Source organism: Muntiacus reevesi, chromosome 2 (assembly GCF_963930625.1).
Source record: "Muntiacus reevesi chromosome 2, mMunRee1.1, whole genome shotgun sequence".
In the NCBI taxonomy this organism is placed as follows: Eukaryota; Metazoa; Chordata; class Mammalia; order Artiodactyla; family Cervidae; genus Muntiacus; species Muntiacus reevesi.
Window position 1 is genome coordinate 189,303,271 of NC_089250.1, and position 21,352 is coordinate 189,324,622.

Below are 21,352 nucleotides of genomic sequence, written 5' to 3' on the forward strand. Positions count from 1 at the left end.
GACCCCACATGCCGCGGAGTTACTGAGCCTATGCCCCACAACTACTGAGCCTGTGCTCTGGAGCCCAGGAACCACGCCGCCCACTACGGAAACCCACGTGCCCCAGAGCCTGTGCTCCGCAACAGGAGAAACCACCCCAGTGAGAAGCCCTGCACGCTGCAAGAAAGAGTAGCCCCCACTCATCACAGCTGGAGAAAAGCCTGAGCAGCAATGAAGTCCCAGCACAGCCAAAAATGAATAAGATAAAATTATATATATATATGGGCTTTCCTGGTGGCTCAGATGGTAAAGAACCCACCAGCAATGCGGGAGACCTGGGTTAGATCCCTGGGTGGGGAAGATCTCCTGGAGGAGGGCATGGCAACCCACTCCAGTATCGTGGCCTGGAGAATCCCCATGGACAGAGGAGCCTGGCGGGCTACAGTCCATGGGGTCGCAAGGAGTCTGACTTGACTGAGCGACCGAGCACACACACACACACATATATTTATGTGTATATACGCCATGCTGTGCTGAGTCATGTCTGACTCTGTGCGACCCCGTGGACTGTAGCCCATCAGGCGCCTCTGTCCATGAGGATTCTCCAGGCCACAATACTGGAGTGGGTTCCCATGCCCTCCTCTAGGATGTGTGTGTATATATATATTCCCACATGCCTCAGAGCAACGAAGTTTATGTCCCACAACTACCGAGCCCTCGAGCCAGAACAAAAAAGCCCCGTGTACCTCAGCTAAGACCTGACACAGTCAAATGCATAAATAAATAAAGATATTAAGGACTTCCCTGGTGGTCCAGGGGTTGAGAATCTGCCTGCCAATGCAGGGGACCCAGGTTGCATCCCTGGTCCTGGAAAAATCTACACGCTATGGGGCAACTAAGTCCATGCACCACAACTACATGCAAACCCATGCTCTAGAGACCACAGGCTGTAACTACTGAGCCTGTGCACCACAACTACTGACGCCCATACCCTGCGGAGCTGGTGCTCTGCAACAAGAGACGCCGCCACAGTGAGAACCTCTGCACCGCAGCTAGAGAGTAACCCTGGCTCGCCACAACTAGAGAAAGCCCACGCTCAGCAACGAAGACCTCACAGCCAACAATAAAATAGATAAATACAATTTTAAAAAATAATAATACATATATATATATATATTTAAAGTGAACCCTAATATAAACTATGGATTTGGGTGATGATGAAATGTCAGTGTAAGTCATCAATTGTAACAAATGCACTGCTATCAACCAGGGTTCTTGGACCTCCCTAGTCAATAGAAATTGATTAAGAGGCCAGACAAGAACTTCAGGCAAGGCTTTATTGGGGCTTCTGCTACAGCCGGAGGGATCGAAAACAAGTAACAGGTTCCCGTGCTCCTCTCCAAGGGGAGCTGGTTCCTGAAATGGAGTGCAGGTAGGAGTGGGTCTAGAGGTCGGGCTGGAGGTGGTTTAGGTGGTTTGCGTACCCCTAAGGTGGTATTGTATACCGGTCGTATGCACCCTGTTTTTAATCCCAACTTTTCAGAACCCTGGTGGCTTAGACGGTAAAGAATCTGCCTGCAATATGGGAGACCTGGGTTCAATCCCTGGGTTGGGAAGATCCCCTGAGAAGGAAACGGCAACCCACTCCAATATCCTGGCCTGGAGAATTCCATGGACAGGGGAGCCTGGCAGGCTATAGTCCATGGGGTGGCAAAAAGTCGGATGCAACTGAGCGACTTTCACTTTCAGAAGTGATAGTTGGGTGTTTTTGATCTTTTTTTATCTTGTCCAAAATTTGCCCCAAGTGTACAGGCATTCAGCTATTTTTAGTCTCATATAGTTTCTTTGTATTTTGTTGCCCAAGGAGACGTCTGTCCAGGTGCAAGCCCGACAGCAAAGGGGCCCAGGTCCCAGGCCCCAGCCCTGTCTCAGTACCGCTCCAGTGGGGAATGTTGATAATAGGGGAGGCTATGTATTTACGAAGACAGGGAGTATACGGGAACTTCCCGTAACCTCCTAAGTTTCTACAAATCTAAAACTGCTGTTTTTGGTCTTCGCTACTGTGCAGGTTTTTTCTCTAGTTGTGGCTACTCTTCATTGCTCTGCAGGGGCTGCTCACTGCAGTGGCTTCTTGCTGGGTGGCACGGGCCCCAGGGCTGGCTGGTTGCAGTAGCTGCTCAACGGCTGTGCAAGGCGTGAGCTCAGCCCTTGTGGCTCCTGGGCTTAGAGCACAGGTTCAATAGTTGTGGTGCACGGGCTTAGTTGCTCCACAGTATGTGGCATCTTCCCAGATCAGGGGTCAAACTTGTGTCTCCTGTGTTGGCAGGCAGATTCCTTACCACTGAGCCACCATGGAAGCCCCTAAAACTGCTTTTTAAAAATAAAAATAAATAAATAAATAAATAAAAATAACAACAGCCATTATTTTTTTAAGTTCTGGGGATGGAGAGTGATGATAGCTACACAAGATTGTGAATGTACTTAATGCCACTGAACTGTACAATTGAACATGGTTGAAATGATAAATTTTATGTTATGTATATTTTACTGCACACAAATTTAAGTTAAACAAAACACTGGCAAAGGATTTGAACAGCCATTTCTACAAAGAAGATATACAAACGCCAACAAGCACATGAAAAGATGCTCAATATCATTAGTCATCGTGGAAAATGCAAATCAAAACCGCAACAAGAAACCACTTCATACCCACTATAGAAAGTGAAGTCACTCAGTCGTGTCCGACTCGTTGCGACCCCATGGACTGTAGCCTACCAGGTTCCTCCGTCCATGGGATTCTCCAGGCAAGAATACTGGAGTGGGTTGCCATTTCCTTCTCCAGGGGATCTTCCCGACCCAGGGATTGAACCCAGTTCTCCCACATTGCAGGCAGACGCTTTAACCTCTGAGCCACCAAGGAAGCCCAACCATACCCAGTATGATAGTCATAAAAAAAAAAAAAAAAAAAAAGCTTTTCAATGGAAAATAAATAAGTGTTGGGGAGCATGTGAAGAAATGGAAACCTTCACACATTGCTGGTAGGACTGTAAAATGGTGCAACCACTGTTCTACCCCTAGATGTATACACAAAAAGATTGAAAACAGGTTTACAAACAAAAATTTGTGCAGGAATGTTCATAGCATTATTCCAAATAATCAAAAGATGGAAATAACCTAAATGTCCATTAACTGATGCACACATAAACAAATGTGCTATATCCTTATGATAGAACATTATTTGATCATAAAAAAGAGTGAAATGCTAACATTTGCTATAGTTTGGACAAACCCGGAAAACCTGATACTAAGCTAAAGAAGCCAGACACGAAAGGTCACATGGTATATGATTCCATTCATATCAAATTTCAAGAACAGGAAGACTCTATAGATACAGAAAACCGATTAGTGGTTGCCAGGGGCAGGAAGGAGCGGGGAGATAGGTATGCGATTTCTTTTGGGAGGGGCTAAAAATGTTCTTTGGAGAAGGAAATGGCAACCCACTCCAGTACCCTTGCCAGGAGAATCCCATGGATGGAGAAGCCTGGTGGGCTACAGTCCATGGGGTCGCAAAGAGTCAGACACGACTGAGCGACTTCACTTCACTTCACTTCAAAAATGTTCTGGAAGCTAACCATGGTGATAGTTGCACAACATGCTGAATTGGGAAGTTTACTGAATTATAGAGTTTGTGAAAGTGTTAGTCACTCAGTTGTGTCCGAATCTTTGTGACCCCAGGACTGTAGCCTGCCAGGCTCCTCTGTCCACGGAATTATCTGGGCAAGAATACTGGAGTGAGTAACCATTCCTTTCTCCAATGGGATCTTCTGGATTGTAGAGTTTAAAATGGTGAAAATGTTAAATCTTATGTGAATTTATAGCAATTTTTAAAAAGTAAGCCAGGCATCTCATGTATGCTCTGTTAGGACATAGCAGAGGCGGGGTTCACATTTATACACATTTCTGTGACTGTTTCTCTTCCCATTGAAGACTTTGCAGTTGGTGTTCCAACCCGAAAGGGCCCAGAGCAAGATCTGGGAAGTAGACACATACAAGCCAACACCCCTGGCATCACATGAACCGGACAGAGATGTGGAGACTTCCTGTGGGTGTTTTCTGAAACTTCAACAGCCAGGGGAGAAAAACAGGTTGCCTAAAAGAATGTAGGATATAATCTTATATTGTGTTTAAAAGAAAAAAAAACTACACATACATACACCTGGGAAAAAAGTCTTCACACTTTTTCAAGGATAAAAAAACGCTGTGACATGGCAGGAATGGCATGTAACTAACATGAATGTATTGGAAATCTAAAGTTTAAAATGCCAGGGATTGTAGAGCAAGATGTCCTTTGTTTATGGTTTTTGGTTATTGATTTAATTTTGTCTTTTGTTTTCTTATCCAAATGCCTGCCCACACAAGAATGAGATTATCTGGATGTGAGATGGGATAAACCTAGATCCTATGATTAAATTGTCTGGGATTTTAACCAAATAACCATACATCCCTGCATGATAAATAATTCTGATTAATTTTATCACTAACTACTAAAAGCACACACATACAAAACGCTGTGCTAAGGACTTCCCTGGCAGTCCAGTGGTTAAGACTCTGCGCTTCCAGTGCAGGGGGCATGGTTCAATCCCTGGTCAGGGAACTAAGATCCTGCCACACAGCGAAATTTTTAAAAAAAAGAACAAGATAAATAGTTGTCTCTAAGTGAGGAGAATAATTAGGGATTTTTCTTCTCCTTTTGCTACTTTCCATTTTCTAACATTTTTAAGAACAAACAGCAATTGCTGGTTTCAAAAAACGAATTTTCAAAGAAAGAACCCAGCTGCCAGAAGCCGCCTCCACGGGCTGACCTATGTTATTCATAACAATGAATTCTGGTAACTAATGTTTCCATAACACCTTTTTCACTTTCAAAACATGTTTCCCACACACACACACCACACGATTCATCCTTGCAAAAGGCCCGAGCAGCCAAGGTTCTTCCTGCTGAGTTACAAAGATGGGGAAACTGAGGCCGGGGACACGAGAGGCTGTCCTTGGGCCCAGAGCCTCGCTCTCTGCCCTTGGCCAGGCTCTGGCCCTGGATATGCCCTTTGCTCTGGTGCTGCCAAGATGGAGCTGAAATGGGGTGAATTCAGGGGCAAAGAGAGGCTTTGGTGGAGTTGCCAGCTGTAGCAAATAAAAACACAAGACGCCCAGTTAAATTTGAATTTCAGATAAACAGCAAGTAATATTCCGAATGCTGCAGACTTGTGATATATTATCAGCCTTGCCCAAGACATACTTATGCTAAAAAAAAAAAAAAAAAAAAATTACTCATTGTCTGAAATTCACATTTAACTGGGCGTTCTCTATTTTGTCTGCCTGGTCAGTAGGCCTTTGGCCAAAGCGATGGTACCTACAGACAGTGGCCAGCGTGGAGGCTGGGCTGACCCAACCCCATAATTATGGGGCCAGTCTTTGCCCTCGAGGTGTGGGAACTAGCCCCTAACTAGCCAGGCCTCTGTCTCCACCAGGCCCCGGAGAAGCAGCAGGCGGGGCTTTTCCTAGTCTGTCCAGAGGCAGACTTTGGTGACCTCCTTGGTTGGGGGGAGTGGGGGGTCCCATTAACTGCAGGGGAAAGAGGGTCCTCAGGAGGTGAGGCCTGATCCCCCCAGTAACATCACCTGAATGACATGCTGTATGCCTGAGGTTCTATTTAACAAGACACCCCCTCACTGCTAAAGAATCTGCCTGCAAGAGACAGGGGTTCGATCCCTGGTGGGAAAGATCCCCTGGAGGAGGAAATAGCAACCCACTCCAGTATTCTTGCCAGGAGAATTCCATGGACAGAGGAGCCTGGCAGGCTACAGTCCATGGTGTTGCAAACAGCCAGACATGACTTAGCGACTAAACACCACCACCTGGAGCACCGCAACGGCTCAAGGACGTGGAATGAACCCCCAGTGCATAAGGAGGAGGAGGATAGACACTAACACTAACTCTACCCCCACAGGGTCCTGGGCACTGGACCTTTTTACATCCATTATCTCCTGTTCTCTCTCTCTTTTTAAAAAACATTTATTTTTGACTGCACTGGGTCTTGGTTGCTGCACGTGGGCTTTCTCTAGCTGTGGCGAGTAGGGGGCTACTCTCCAGCTGCGGTGCTCGGGTCTCACTGCGGGGCTCTCCCGCTGCAGACCACGGGCTCCCGGGCACGCTTAGGGCTTCAGGAGTTGTGGCGCAGGGGCCCGTCAGGTGGGATCCTCCTGGACCAGGGATCGAATCCGAGGCCCCCGCCTTGGCAGGCGGAGTCTCAGCCACTGGGCCACCGGGGCAGTCCCTATCTCCTCTTCTCTTTACAAAAACCCTCCTGTGTTACAGAGGAGGCATCGGAGGCCCAGAGAGATTAAGGAACAAGCCCCAAGTCACACAGCAAGAAGGTGCCAGGAGACGGGATTTGAACCAAGTCCAGCAGACTCCAAACGCTGACACGCAGCCTTCTCACTCCCTCAGCTGCTGTGATCTGGCTGCCAGGACTCTCACAGGGGCCTCGAGCTGGCATCACAAAGCCAAAGGCAAGGTCCCAACTCCCCTGCAGTTCTGGCTGGGAGCAGGAGATAGATAATAAATCAATAATGAGTACCCTGTGACTCTGCAGTCATCCCTGGCGCTTTCTAATTGTTGCAGCTTCCAGGAAACAAATGTCTTCATGGCACAGAAGAGCTTCGTTCTCTGGGATCCGTTCCAACAGCCCTGGGTGGGGAGGAGGGGCGATGCGGGTGGAGCACAAATCCCGGAATCATCTTTATTTAAAGATGGTGTGCCCAACAGCCCTGTGAGGGAAGTCATAATTATCGTGTGAGGACGAGGGCAATCATCTTCACCTCACAGATGAGGCCCAGAGACATTAAGCGGGTCGCCGAAAGTCACACAGCAATGGCAGCAGTGGCAAGCTGAACCCGGGCTGCCTGGCTCCGTGTCCCTGTTTAGTCACCTCGCCACGGAGAGCTTCTTGGAGCTTACAGCCTTCTAGATCACCCAGACCTGTATCTTTTAGACTGCTGAACCTCAGAGACTTTCCCTCCACTGTAACCTCCCACAGAGATGCAACCCACAAAAGAGAAATAAGCAGTTTTGTGTGAGTTGAAGCAAAACCCGGCCCTCCCCTGTCAGAAAGGGAACAGCTAATTTCCCCTGCTCCCCCCACAACCCCCAGCTAAGGTCTCCATGAAAGCTCCTCTGCTCCTTTGGAGGCTCTCCACCACTTTTCCTTCATTTTCCTGAATGGAGATGTAACTGACAAATAACATTGTTATTACTTTCAGGTGTACAACATAACGATTCCATAGTTGCCCATATTGCAAAGTGATCGCCACAATAAGTCTAGTTAACATCTGCCACCATGTATAATTACGTATCTCTTCTTCATTGTGATGAGAACTTTTAAGATCTACTGTCCTAGCAGTTTTCAAATATCCAATACTCTATTATTACTAACTGTAGTCACTATGCTATACATGACCTCCCCAGGACCTATTTATTTTATAACTGGAAGTTTGTACCTTTTGAGCACCTTCGAACGACCATCGTCTCATTTCATACACACCCCAGCCCCACCTTCTGGCAAGCATCCACGTGTCCCCTTTTTCTCAGAGTTTGGTGATTTTTTTTCCCTCAAATTCGATGTGTGAGTGAGATCCTCCGATTCTCGTCTTTCTCGGTCTGACTTACTTCACAGAGGCCCCGTCTTTCCAGGTGCCCCAACACCAGAGCCACCTTCCCACTCAACTTTCAGAGACTCTCTCACTTGGGGTGGACTCCCGGGCACACCACAGGCTAGACTGATCCTGCATTTTCTGGAATTTGACCCTGAACGCCAGTGTTTGTCCATCGGTTCAAGGCTGGTTTCTCTTTTGGCCGGAAGGAGAAGCACAGGTCGGGGGCTGTGACCGTGGGTCCAGGAAACTTGGGATTGCCCAACCGCCAGAGGGTCAGACCAGGGCTTGGGGGTGGGAGGTGGGCAGTCGGGCCCCCTCTGTTTGAGGAAATGGATGGCGCCTTGAAGTCATCCAGTTGTGAAGTCTGAGGCCTGGGCTCCAGTTCCCTTCTTGGCTACCTCTGAGTGGCAGGACCTCAGTCAGTCCCTCCCCTTTCCAGACTCCCTGTTTTCTCCACTGGCCCAACAACGCCCAGTGAGGCTGCGGCAAAGATGAACTCGGGAAAAGAAACAGCGTGGCTGGCACCATGCCTGGCACATAGAGAGGCTCCAGACGTTCAAAGCGGCTATTATCACTGAGTTGCTGCTGTTATTGTTGTTTTTAATTGAAGTCTAGTTGATTTACAATGTCGTGTTAATTTCTGCTGTGCGGCAAAGTGATTCAGTGACACGCATATATTCCTTCTTTTTCATACTCTTCTCCGTTATGGTTTATCACAGGATGTTGACTATAGTTCCCTGTATATACAGTAGGACCTTGTTTATATCTTCTATACACAACAGTTTGCATCTGCTAATCTCAAACTTGTTGCTGTTGTTTTTAGGCTTCCCTTCCACCAAAACCAAGTACTCACACAGCCTACGAGCCCTTTGTTTCTGGACTTACAGTTTTGATCTGCTAGCATCAGCCACATCACCATGAAAAGAAAGTAATGCCACCCAAGGAATAGACTCACGACCCATCCTGAGTTCCTGACTCAGTTTCCCCACAGTCCAGAGGTGTCCGGCCCTCCCTAAGGCCTCCAGAGCCCCATATGCTAACCCTCCCTTCTTCTCTGCCCTCATCTCCAAACACTGTCGATCTCACTCACTCCACCTTAGTCACACACCTCCTGTTCCAGCATCATCCTGCCTCAGGGCCTTTGCACTGGTTATTTCTCTCTGCCAGGATCACTGGCACCCCAGGTATCAACATGACTTACTCCCTCCTTCAAGTGTTTGCCTAAACATTACCTTCTCAACCGGGCAACTCTGGCCACCCTCTCTGAAATTACAGCCCCTCCCTCGCCCTCTTAACCCCATCCCACTTTTCTGTAACACTTGTGTTAGTTGCTCAGTCGTGTCTGACTCTGTGACCCCATGGATTGTAGCCCACCAGGCTTCTCTGTCCATGGGATTCTCCAGGCAAGACTACTGGAGTGGATTGCCATTCCCTTCTCCATCTGTAACACTTACTAGCTTCTAATTAATGACATCGTTTTATTATTCTGGGGCTTCCTTGATGACTCAGAGGTAAAGAATCCACCCACCAATGCAGGAGACACAGGTTTGATCCCAGGATTGGGACGATCCCCTGGAGGAGGAAATGGCAACCCGCTCCAGTATTCTTGCCTGGGAAATCCCATGGACAGAGGAGTCTGGCAGGCTACAGTCCATGGGGTCACAAAGAGTCAGACATGACTGAGCGACCAAACAACAATAACAACATTTATTATTCCACATCTGATTGTGTGCAGTTCACGAATGTCTCTCACATGGCCAGTGCAAGCCTCACACTGGAATAAAGAGAAGGCAGTCTGGAGGGGAGGTTGGGAGCACCTTGACATCCCTGACACCGCCAACTTCCCCTTTCTGTACCCCGGGCCCCAGGCACACACAACCCTGAAGCCCTAACATGGGAACATCATCAGGAGCATTTCTAGAAAAAAGACGAATCGCACTACTTCCCCTTCTACCTACCCACCCTTAGAGATGGAGGTTGTCTCCCCCACCCCCACCCCCACACTTTCCAGGCCACCATCCCCTCCTCTACCTTCTTGAGCCACTGAAAGGAGACATTGAAACGTGGAACAAACATTTGCAAACGCCTCTGCCCTCACCCCCAGCCTCTAAGATTTCTTCTCCCTCCTTAGCTAGTCAAGAGCCAGGGCTAAATGTTCATTACCAGACCTTCTGCACTCTGAACCAAAGTTATCCTCTGTTTAAAACTCATTTTTTAAAAAAAAATTGTAATCACTTACTACATGCCAGATCCAATAGGAGCACTTGTACATCTGTCCTCTTGTTTGATCTTCATGACAACCCATCTTTCTTAATAATAACAACAATAATAAATGCATAACCAGGTATCAGCCTAACTTTAATCCTCGCCAGAACCCTAGGAAGTAGGCACTATTATTCTCCCTATTTTACATATGAGGAAACTGAGACACAGAGAGGTCATATAGCTTGCCCAAGGTCACACAGCGGGTTAGTGTGAAGCCATGATCAAAATTCAGACAGGTTCTTTCTAAAGTCCCTGGAGATCCAGTGGTTAAGACTCCGTGCTTCCATTACAGGGAGCACAGTTTCCACCCCTGGTCAGGCAACTAAGATGCTACATGCCATGTGGCCATGGGCAAAATAAATAAATAAAATCCATGTGCATGCCCCATTATTCTATCTTCCCTGAGCAGGAGTTCTAAACCCCATTTTATAAATGATGAAGCAACCAAGACCCAAGGTTTTTCCCACTTGTAAGTGTCAGAACCAGGATCTGAACCTAAGCTAGAACTTAAAATGCTAAGTCGCTTCAGTCGTGTCCAACTCTTCGTGGCCCTATGGACTGTAGCCCGCTAAGCAACTCTGTCCCTGGGATTCTCCAGGGAAGAATACTGGAGTGGGTTGCCGTGGCCTTCTCCAGGGGATCTTCCCAACCCAGGGATTGAATCTGTGTCTCTTCTGTCTCCTGCCTAGGCAGGCAGGCTCTTAACCTCTAGCACCACCTGAGAAAGTGCCCCTTCTAATTCATTGCAGCTGTGGGGTCCCAGTCTAGCTCGTAGTCATGTGTGCGTGGAGCCAGTTTTGACCCCCCCTGGGAAATAACCCACCACGTCACACAACAGAGAAGCCTCAAGGACTTCAGACCAAAAGGCCATTGACAAGGAAGACCTTTGAAATCAGGGTTGAGGAGGGTCCCCTCCTCCAAAGCTGTCAAGGGACAAAAGAGGAAACAAAGGAGGAGAAAGAAGTGACTTGGGATTCATCTCATTCTAAAACCCACGTATGTGTTTCTCAATACGGTAAGCAGGGTGTGACATGAGACAAACAAAATCGTGTGTGGTCACTGGGTGCAGAGGTCCTCTGTGCCCCCTCCACCCCCACCCCAGGTTATTATCGGCAACCATCATGTTGCTTCCCCCTCTGCGGATCCCACGCTGGGCATCACCGCCCCGATGGCCCCCAAACCTCGCAGGTGGCACTCTAGTGTTAAGAAGGAGATGGACAAACACCAAAAAACCACGGATGCGTTTTCTTCTGCTGCCATTAAGAAGGGAGAAATAGTCCTGTGTGTCCATTTACGGAAAGCGGATTGCAGTATCTTTAAGTGAAAAAAGCAAGCAGTAGAGTGGGGAGTCGAGATTAATGACGCTCTGCGTTAGTAACAAATACAGCAGTACTTTCACACCGAGTGGTGGGACATGAGACCATGGGACTGGATTAAGATCACCCACCTTTCTTTTCTAAAGGAAATGGGATAGAATGGAGTAGACTGTCCTAGAATAACACAGAACAGAAGACAACCCCGGCTGGCATTCCTCATAACAAGTAGTGTTTCATCAGACTTCTAGCTATCGTCCAGTGTCCCTGGGTACTGGGTTACAATGCAAAATCTATTGTCCCACTGTGGCTTGTAGCTAAAAATAGTTTGAAAACCCCCGATATGGAACCTATCTAAAAGGAAAGACACAAACAGCCAAGAGGGGTTTCCCTTGGAAGGGAGGCAGGCGGGGGGCTTTGTTTTATACAATTCTGTACTGTTTGGTTCTTTCTTTTTTAAACAATGAGCGTGCATTGCTTTTGCAATAAAATAAAGACCTTTTTAAACCTTTCAGTAAAAATAAACATTCCTGCCTCAGTCTCCAGGAAAGAGGCTGTGCAGTTTGAGCTGTCAACAAGTTTTTTGATGTGAAAAAGACCAAAACCCTGCCCCGAAGGGCTCTGCCTCCCAGTGGGCTACAAGGGTCTCCCTGGTTTTTTTCCACCCATCTTGCTCCAGAAAGCCACAGGATCATCCAAAAAGGAAACACTCCTTAAGATGTCAGTCTCCATTTTCAAAAATGGAACAGGCGCACCAGTTTCAAGGCTGGGTTGGTGGGCAGAGCCCTGGGGATGGGGCTGCCAACTGGGGAGCGGGGCTGGAAACCCCCTCGCCACACGCAGGCTGGTTTTCCTGCCACTGAGAGCAATAGGACAATATCACAGACCATTAGGAAAATCAACACACCCCCTCCCTCCACCACCAGCCTCACCCACCATCCTTGTATTGTGTTTTCAGTTCAGTGTTACATCATCTAAGTATTTTCCATGTTGTCGAAGAGCTCTCACAACTCCTTCTTCTAAACGCCTACGTAAGAATCCACAAGGGGTGATAACATACATGTTGACATCTATGACAAATGTCATGGCAGTAGATGTCACCAGGCACTCAGTCTTTCCTTCCTTTTACAATTGGTTCCTTTGAGCAATTTCTCAGACGTGTGATCGCTGGAAAGTGTAGACCTTTCCAGGCCGCTGAAAACCCCTCTGCCAAACTGCTTTCTGCAAAGGCTGAGACCCACACCTTTTTAAGAAACTGCAGGCTGGGGTGATTAAGTCACTGCCACCTCTGACTTCTGATGTGAAACATCTGTGACTCAGGCGTCCTGTGTCAGGAAGAGAGAGCCCTATAGGAAAGAGAGAGACTTCCTCTCCCTCTGTGGGAACCGGCCAGGGTCTGAGCCACAGTGGAGGGGGCGGACCCTTGGAGGACTCGAAGGGCAGGGTGGGCATCCTTTCTTCTCCCTCCCAGATGGAAACCTGGAACCCAGACCCTCAGCATCCCAGGGCTGGGAGGATGGACCGTATCGGTAGGCTGTGACCCTGAGCGATGTGGTCCCAACCGTGTTCTGCTGGTGGCTTAGTCAGGTCGGGCTCTCAGGAGAATACTGCCGACGAGATGGCTTGTAAGTAAGCCACGTTTGGTTCTTACCTTCTGGTAGGTGCTAGTAGATTCGGTGTCTGTGGGGAGCCCATCTCCTGGGTCACAGACAACTGTCTTCTCTCAGTGTTCTCACACGCTGGGAGGGTCAGGGAAGCTCTCTGGGGTCTCTTTTATTCATTTTTAAATAAATTTTTTTTTTTTTACTTTCGGCTGTGCTGGGTCTTTGCTGCTGTGAGAGGTTTTCTCTAGTTGCAGCGAGCGGGGGCAACTCTCCGGTTGTATTGTGCACACTTCTCATTGTGATGGCTTCTCTTGTTGCGGAGTACGGACTCTCAGGCACACAGGCTTCAGTAGCTGTGGCTCCGGGGCTCTAGAGCACAGGCTCAATAGTTGTGGCACACAGACTTAGATGCTCAGAGGCATGTGGAATCTTCCCAGATAAAGCATCGAACCTGTGTCTCCAGCGTTGGCGGGCTCCATCATCATGATGACCTACTTACCTCTCAAAGGCCCTTCTTCCTAACACTCTCACACTGGAGGTTAGGCTCCAACATAGGAATTTCTTTTTTAGGTTTTTCCTTTCTGGCTTGGCTGTGGACTTCAGTTCCCCCACCAGGGATTGAACCCCGCACCCTGGGCACTGAAAGCAGAGTCCTAACCACTGGACCACCAAGGAATTCCCATCAACTTGAAGGGGACACAAACCTTCAGTCCTGGGAAAATGCTGAGCAGGGAAGATGAGGCCTGTGGTTTGTCCAGACGGGGCAGATGGATGAATGGGGATACAGACTCGTGTCGGCTCTGCCTTCAGGGGCCCCCAAAACCCTCACAAGGCCTGGGGTTCCTCATAGCTGAAAAGCTGCGGCTTCCTGCTTCCAGGCAAGACCCTTGCATGCCTTCTTTAAGGCACGGCAGGTGTTCGCCCTGTGCCCACCCCCTTCCTGGGGTATGGAGCCCTCTCCAGTCCCGTGTTGGACAGGAGGGATTGAGAACAAGAAAGAAAATAAAAAAAAAAAGAAGGGCCTGTCGGAGTCACCAGCAGCATGCTTATTCTGAGCCCTTCAGCAGGTTACTTAGTTTTCTCACAACCGCACCGGGCCAGGGGCATCACGGTCCCCACCAACCCCATCACTGGCTGCCCACTTAGGATCAAGACCACACTCTTGGGATTTCCCTGGCCGTCCAGTGGTTAGGACTCTGCACTTTCACTGCCAAGGGCCCAGGCTTGATCCCTGGTCGGGGAACTAAGATCCCACAAGCCACATGATACAGTCCAGAAAAAAAACAAAAAACATTTTAAAAGAATAATTTTAGTTTCACAGACTAGATTGTTTGTTTCAAAGCAAATCCCTTACATCACATGTCATCTGTAAACACCCCAGGTTGAGTGTCTAAAAGATGAGAACTCTTTTGAAAAGGATAACCAGAAAACTACAATGTGCCTCTCACAAAATGAACTTTTGAATTTCACTCCATGTCATCCAGTCTGGGTTTATATTTCCCTGACAGTCTCATCAATGTTTTTTAAGGAATCTGATTTGTTTGAAACAGGATCCTGTTCAGTCTCCAGCAGTTGGCACTCAGCTCGTCTGGCACATAGTAGGTGCTCAGTAAACACTTGCTGGGTGGCCAAATGTGGGGGAAAAAATAATCAAAACAACAACACACATTGGTAGAGTACTTCTCAAGCTGGGCCCCAAGGATGTTCTCATCCTGCTAACCCTGGCAGCCATGCCAAGAGGGGATGTCTTTCGTGGTTCCGTTTTACAAAGGACAAAAAAGAGGCACAGAGAGGTCAAGTGACTTGTCTGAGGCCACAGAGCAAGGATAAACCAGTGAAACCGGCATGGGGCACTAGCGAACTGTGCCAGGTGCTACACTTTACCTGACAACAGCCTTCATCTCCAGGCAAGGAAACTGTGGGCAAGGCCGGCCTCACACACACCCTACTGTCCCCTAGGAGCATGAAGACAGACGGGCACTTGGCACAGTTTCCCAGGCCAAGAGTTAATCCCCTCTCTACACTCGACCCCGTCGGTGCCCTGGAGAGGGACTCCTGACCCACTTTCCCTCCTTCAGGAGGACCTCCTCTGGGCCCCAGAGGGAGGAGCCGAGTCATCTCAGGTTGCCCTGGCCCTGTTTGGTCATTCAACAAATATTTATTGATCATCACTAGCTGCCAGCCATTGTGGCAGGCCCAGGAGAACAAACAATGCCCAAGATCAAGTTTAAGTCCAGTGGGAAGACAGAACTTAAAGAAGACCACTAAATACTTTTATAACAGTCAATGGGAAAAGGGCATATGGAAAGGATGTAGAAGCTGCAGGTGCATCTGGGTAGGGTGGTCAGGGAGGACTTCCTGGAGGAGGTGAGACCAAGGCTGATGAATGTAAACTCCTAAAGCTAATGGTGGAGTTCTTTTTTTCTCCCTTTGATATTGATGCAGTTTATTCTGAACTTGGTGGTATTTTTTTAAATTGAAGTATAGTTGATTTACAATGTTTCAAGTTACAGCAAACTGATTCAGTTATATACTTATATGTATTCTATACTTATATTTATTCTTTTTGTATATTTTATATTATGATTGAAGGCAGGAGGAAAAGGGGAGGACAAAGGATGAGATGGTTGGATGGCATCACCGACTCGATGGAGATGAGTTTGAGCTAGCTCCAGGAGTTGGTGATGGAGCCAACTCCCAGAGCCAAGCTCAGGGAAGCCTGGCATGCTGCAGTCCATGGGGTTGCAAAGAGTCAGACATGACTGAGTGACGGAAATGAACTGAACTGGTGTTCTTTTCCAGACTCTTTACCATTATAGGTTATTATAAGATACTGAGTATAGTTCCCTGTGCTACACAGTCCATGCATGCTCAGTTGCTAAGTCCTGTCTGACGTGTTGGACTGTAACCCACCAGGCTTCCATGCCCATGGGATTTCCCAGGCAAGAATACTGGAGTGGGTTGCTATTTCCTCCTCTAGGGGATCGTCCTGACCCAAGGATCAAACCCCGGGATCAGAGGAGGCAGCCCACAGAGTCTGAGAACTCTACGTTGGGGCGGTTTATTAAGTACTTACGAGGTGTAAAGGTTGGAGTCACAAAGACCCAAGTGTGGGACTTTTCTTCTGATTTGTTCACTGCTTTAACCCCAGCGCCCAGAAAAGGGGTTGGTTAACAGTAAGCTTTCGATGGTTGATTTATGCCTGAATGAATGAAACAATTAATGAATCAATCCATCAATGAGTGACTGAAGAATTAATGGATGAGTGATTGAATCAGTGAAGGAGTGAGCAAATTTATGAATGAGTGAGTAACTGAGTCAGGAGTGAGTGAGTGAGTGAAGGCATCTGTATTCTGAATGCTGACTCTGTGGAGTGGCTGGGGAGGGAGGTGGATACAAAGAAGAAATTACTGCTCCCTGAGGGGTAGGAAATCCAACAAAGGCCTCTTAAAGGGGCTGATGCACAAGTCAAATCTTAGTATAAGGGTGAGGCAGGCAGGGAGGGAGAGCATTCCAGATGGAGGGCACCACACGGGCAAAGGCCTGGCGGGCTGACAATCGCCTGCGGTTCAGAATTACTGGCACGTAGGATGAAGGTGGTTGTAGAAAAGAGGTTGGTGGTAAGTCAGGGATGGGCCCCCAGGCTCTGGGACCAAGCATCTGAAGGCCGCCCTTAAGTGATGAGGAGTCAGAAATTTTAAGCAGAAAAACAGTGGGATCAGACCTGACTGTGTCTGGCTGTAGGATTTCCCTAGCCAAGACCTTTCACCCTTTCACTGCCTTCCAGAGCAGGACTGAAGCCCAAACACATAATTCCCACTCCCAAGGCTGAATCTTTCATTACTTATTTAAAAAAAAAAAAAAAAAGCAGGTGTTTCAAAATATTTACCCAGCACCACCCGGGGCACAGAAATAATGGTTGAACCAACTGTTTACTTCTGCCAGGCCTGGGGTCAGCCTTGGTTATGTACCAACAGCTCTGTAAGGTAAGTACATTTGGGTCCCATTTTATGAATGAGGAAAGTGAGCTCAGAGAGGTTTAGAGAATGGCCATAAGTCACACAGCTACTTGGGAGTCACTCCAGAGCCCAGGCAGTCTGGCTCCAGAGCCCCTGCTGCCATCACTGTAACTGCCTAAAGCATTGGCCCTGGTTTTCTGCCTTTGATTTGGAAAAGTAACCCACCACACTCAGGACAGGCACTTCAGGAAAGGCTGCCTTTGCCCAACTGGCCTCAGCTTTATATCACCGCCTGCTTTGGAGAACATGACAGTCACTACTGTGTTCCCTGGGGGCTTCCCAGGTGGCTCAGTGATAAAGAATCTGCCTGCCGATGCACGAGATGCAGGTTTGACCCTTGGGTTGGGAAGATCCCCTGGAGAAAAAAATGGTTACCCACTCCAGTATTCTGGCCTGGGAAATCCCATGCATGGAGGAACCTGGTGGACCACAGTCCATGGGATCGATGACTTAGCGACTAAACAACAATTGTGTCCCCCTTGGGGCTGTTGTTGAGGACAGTGCTGTCAGTCCCAGCATGCTGCTGTGTCCCCTAGATAAAGAGAAAAGCCCTGGGTTCTTCAGGCCCAGGAAAGCCAGACTCCTCTTGAACTCTTGTTTTCAGCCAGACTTCCCTTGAACTCTTAATTTGTTTTCTCCTTTGAAACAGTGAGAATCTTGAAATTGATCCCATTTCCCCTCTTTGCTGTGGCTGCTAGGAAACTCAAACCAAATGTACATCCCAGCTCTGGAAACGGAAGGGTGCTTCAACATGAATTTTTTTTTTTTTTTTTAATTTTCCTTCCCTCCTTTTTTTTCATTTTTTAAGTTTCTACATTAGAAAAAAACTTCATTGCTCTGTTGATATCCTTGTTAGTAACTCCTCATTCATTTTGGCAAGAGGCAAGGTTACAGGTAAATACATACATACATGAAAAGTGAATGAGTAACAATAATATCATGAGATCAGGGTTTCTCAACCTTGGTGATGTTAATATTTGGAGTTGGCTCATTCATTGTCGTGGGGGGCCATCCTGTGCACTGTGGGGTGTTTAGCAGTATCCCTGGCCTCTCCCCATCAGATAGCAACCCCCAGCCCCTCAGCATTCTGTCAACCGAAGGTGTTCATTGGGGCAAACTCACCCAGTTAAGAACCTCTGCTCTGGCTCGTGCTCCTTAAAGGCAGGCCGAGATTGTTTAGGACAGCAACCAGGGACTTCCTCGGGGTGGTAGTTGACAGGGTGAGAACAGCTGGCACAAGGGATGAACAAATGTCCACCCCATCACCCCTCTCCAGGCTTTCTGCCCCTAGAACTCTTACCATCTCAATCCTCATGGCAGCCCCATAGAGTCAAAATTAGATCCCCACTTTACAGATAAAGGCACTGGGGTCCAGAGAGGCTGAGCACGTGGACCAAGGTCACACAGCACATGGGCGACAGGACAGAGAGGAGCAGGGAGTGGTCACTGCAAGACATTGGACGTAAGCTGGATTCTGGACTCAGATTTGACTAGGCAGCTGGAATCCCAGGTGGGGGAATCTGAGCATGAAATTGCCCATAGGTGGGCATCTGAACAGCTTACTTAAGACTAGGGGACTCATGAGAGAACCGAAAACGTGTATGTGGATGTTGTAACAGCATTGTTCACAATAATCAGAAGGTGGAAACAACCCACACGGCCAACCACAAACGAACAGATAAACATGGTCTACTCACACAAATGGAATATTATTCAGTCATAAAAGGAATGAAGTCGGCTTCATGCTATGACGTGGATGAGTCTTGAAAACATCATGGGCAGTGAAAATAGCCAAACACGAAAGGTCACATATTGTATGATTCTGTTGACGTGAAATGTCCAGAATAGGCAAATCTGGAGACAAAAAGTAGATTCGTGGTTGCTGAGAGGTAGCGGGTAGGGAGTGGGGGAAGTGGGAGGTAATAGCTAAAGGGAGCAGGGTTTCCTTCCCAGATGATGAAAATGTTCTAAAACTGTGATAGTTGCACAACTCTCTGTGTACTAAAAGTCATTGAACTGTACACTTTAAATGGGTGAATCAATCGGGACTTCCCTGGTGGTCCAGTGGTTGAGAATCCGCCTCCTAATGCAGGGGACAGAGGTTCAATCCCCGGTCGGGGAAGATCCCACGTGCCACGGGGCAGCTAAGCCCATGTGCCACGACTACTGATCCTGTGCCCTAGAGTCCATGAGCCACAACTACTGAAGCCTGCCTGCTTAGGGCCTCGGCTCTGCAACGAAGAGTAACCCCACTCACCACAACTAGAGAAAGCCCACACACAGCAGTGAAGACCCAGTGCTGCCAAATAAATAAATAATGGGTGAATCGTTTGGTATGTGAATGATGTCTCAATAAAACTGTTAGAAAATAAAATAAAGACTGAGTGGGAGGATACTCCCAAAGCAGAGGATTCAGGCTTTAGTAGTGTTGGCTGAGCTACTGCCTGGCTGCATGACCATGGACTTCACCTCCCAGAGCCTCAGTTTCCTTATCTGTTAAGTGGGTACATCCACAGTCCCCCATCTGCTAGGGTTCAAGGGAAGTTGAAGGAGCTAAAGCATGCAGCCCAGAGCCTGCCATTTGAGAGCACTATAGACATTAGCATCTACATTATAGCTATAATGGATGTATAGTGTCCATTCCAGGGATGGGACAATTTTTTGGAATCAAAATCACACAGGCTTTCTTGCCCTGGGAAGAAAACAAAAGCCCTCACTGTTGTCCTAGCCCCCAATCCTAAACTCAGGCCGGACTTCTTTCTCTAGATCCAAAGGGCCCAGTCTATCACTTATAGCTTCAAGAGACCAAATGACCCCAGGGGTCTGCAAAGAGGTCCTCATGGCTCCCATCACCTGGGGCTCTTGAATGCGTGCTCCACTCCCTGTAGTCCCCACTGCTCCTGGTGGCTTTGAGGATCTCAAGAAAGTTAAAAAGAGGATGGCACTGACCCTGCAAAATAACCCAGCCTGGGTGGGATGGGGTGAAGGGACTCCCCAAAGAAGCAAGTGTGGGGGGGCGCTTATCCCTCAGAAACCTGTCCCTAGGGGAAAACAGAGGATCTCTATCAACATGGCCTGGGGAAAAAAGTCTGTACTCTTTTCAGACCTGCCCCCACAGGCTCCAGGCCAAGAATGTGCACAGCAGCATCTATTACATTTCTAAAATTATGCCTAGGTCTGGGGGCGTTGGCCAGGGCTAGGAGCGGGAAAGGATGTGGTAGGCGGGCAGGCAGGCAGGAAACCTTTAATCCAGTGCCTTGTGCCCCGGCTTGCACACTGGGCAGTGGGAAAGGCGTGCCCCTTCAGCAGATGCTAGATCGGCCCCAAGAATCAAAAGCCTTTCTGTGCACAGCCTGGGCGCTCAACCGTTTTTCAACACTGCTGCACTGCCTTCCCGGATGGTTTGAATTTTCTTTGGATAGAGGCAGTTGGGGGGAAAGAGATGATGTCTTTGGGCCACCCAGTTTGAAAAGTAAATGAGAAAAAGAAAATTGCTGGTGGTCAAAAATCTAGAAGTGCGAACAGGGTTGCTGCAGACAGTTGTGCAGGCTGTGCACTGCACAACTGCTGAGGAGGCTCTCCTCAAACATAGAGTCATGCTGTGTATATACCCATTCGAGGTCACCCATTATGTACCAGAAGAACCACCTGGCTCAGGTGACCAAGGCCTTATTCTTGGATGGAGCTGGGGGGATGGGAATCAGTGGCCAGTTTGTATCTGGGGGACACAGCAAGACCTCATTACAATGTCAGTCCTGATTGAAACAGACACTGCCCATACAGATCACTAAATGAAACAGGGTTGGGGAGGGAGGAGAAGTCAAGGGAGTAAGAGCGCCCAAATTTGTGGGCTCGCCTACCTTCCAGATATGATTGCCAGAAAAAAATAGAGGATACCCAGTTAAATTTGAACATCAGATAAACAATGAATACAAAATATCCCCAGGGCCAAGATCAAACAAAGAAACAATGAAATTTTTTTAGCATAAGTATACCCCCAAATATTGCATGGGATATACTTACACTAAAGAAATCGCCTGTTAGTTCTCTGACAGTCTCTATTTTTCTTTGGTAATTCTAGCAATCCTACCCTCCCTCAGAAGGCATGTCTGTAAAAGCTCTTTGCCACCCACCATTGCCTGGAAATAGCTATTAAACCAGCATCTAATCAGGAACAAACTTCCCCCAGGCCTTTTGTCTGCTAAGCAGGATGGGAAGCAAGAGAGACCTCCCCCTTTTCCTACACACATGTGCACACGCGCACACACACACACACACATGTGTTGGTGTCATTGCAAAGGCCTCTTCTTCTCCTGGGAGCTCTGAAATCGCCCCCTGGCCTGGGTAAGAGGTTTCTCTATAGGTGGGTGCCCAGCACGGCCACATGTCTGTGGGGAGGACGGAAACCCAGCCTTGGAGCCTGAGGATCTCAGAGCACTGCCCACACAGCCGAAACTGGA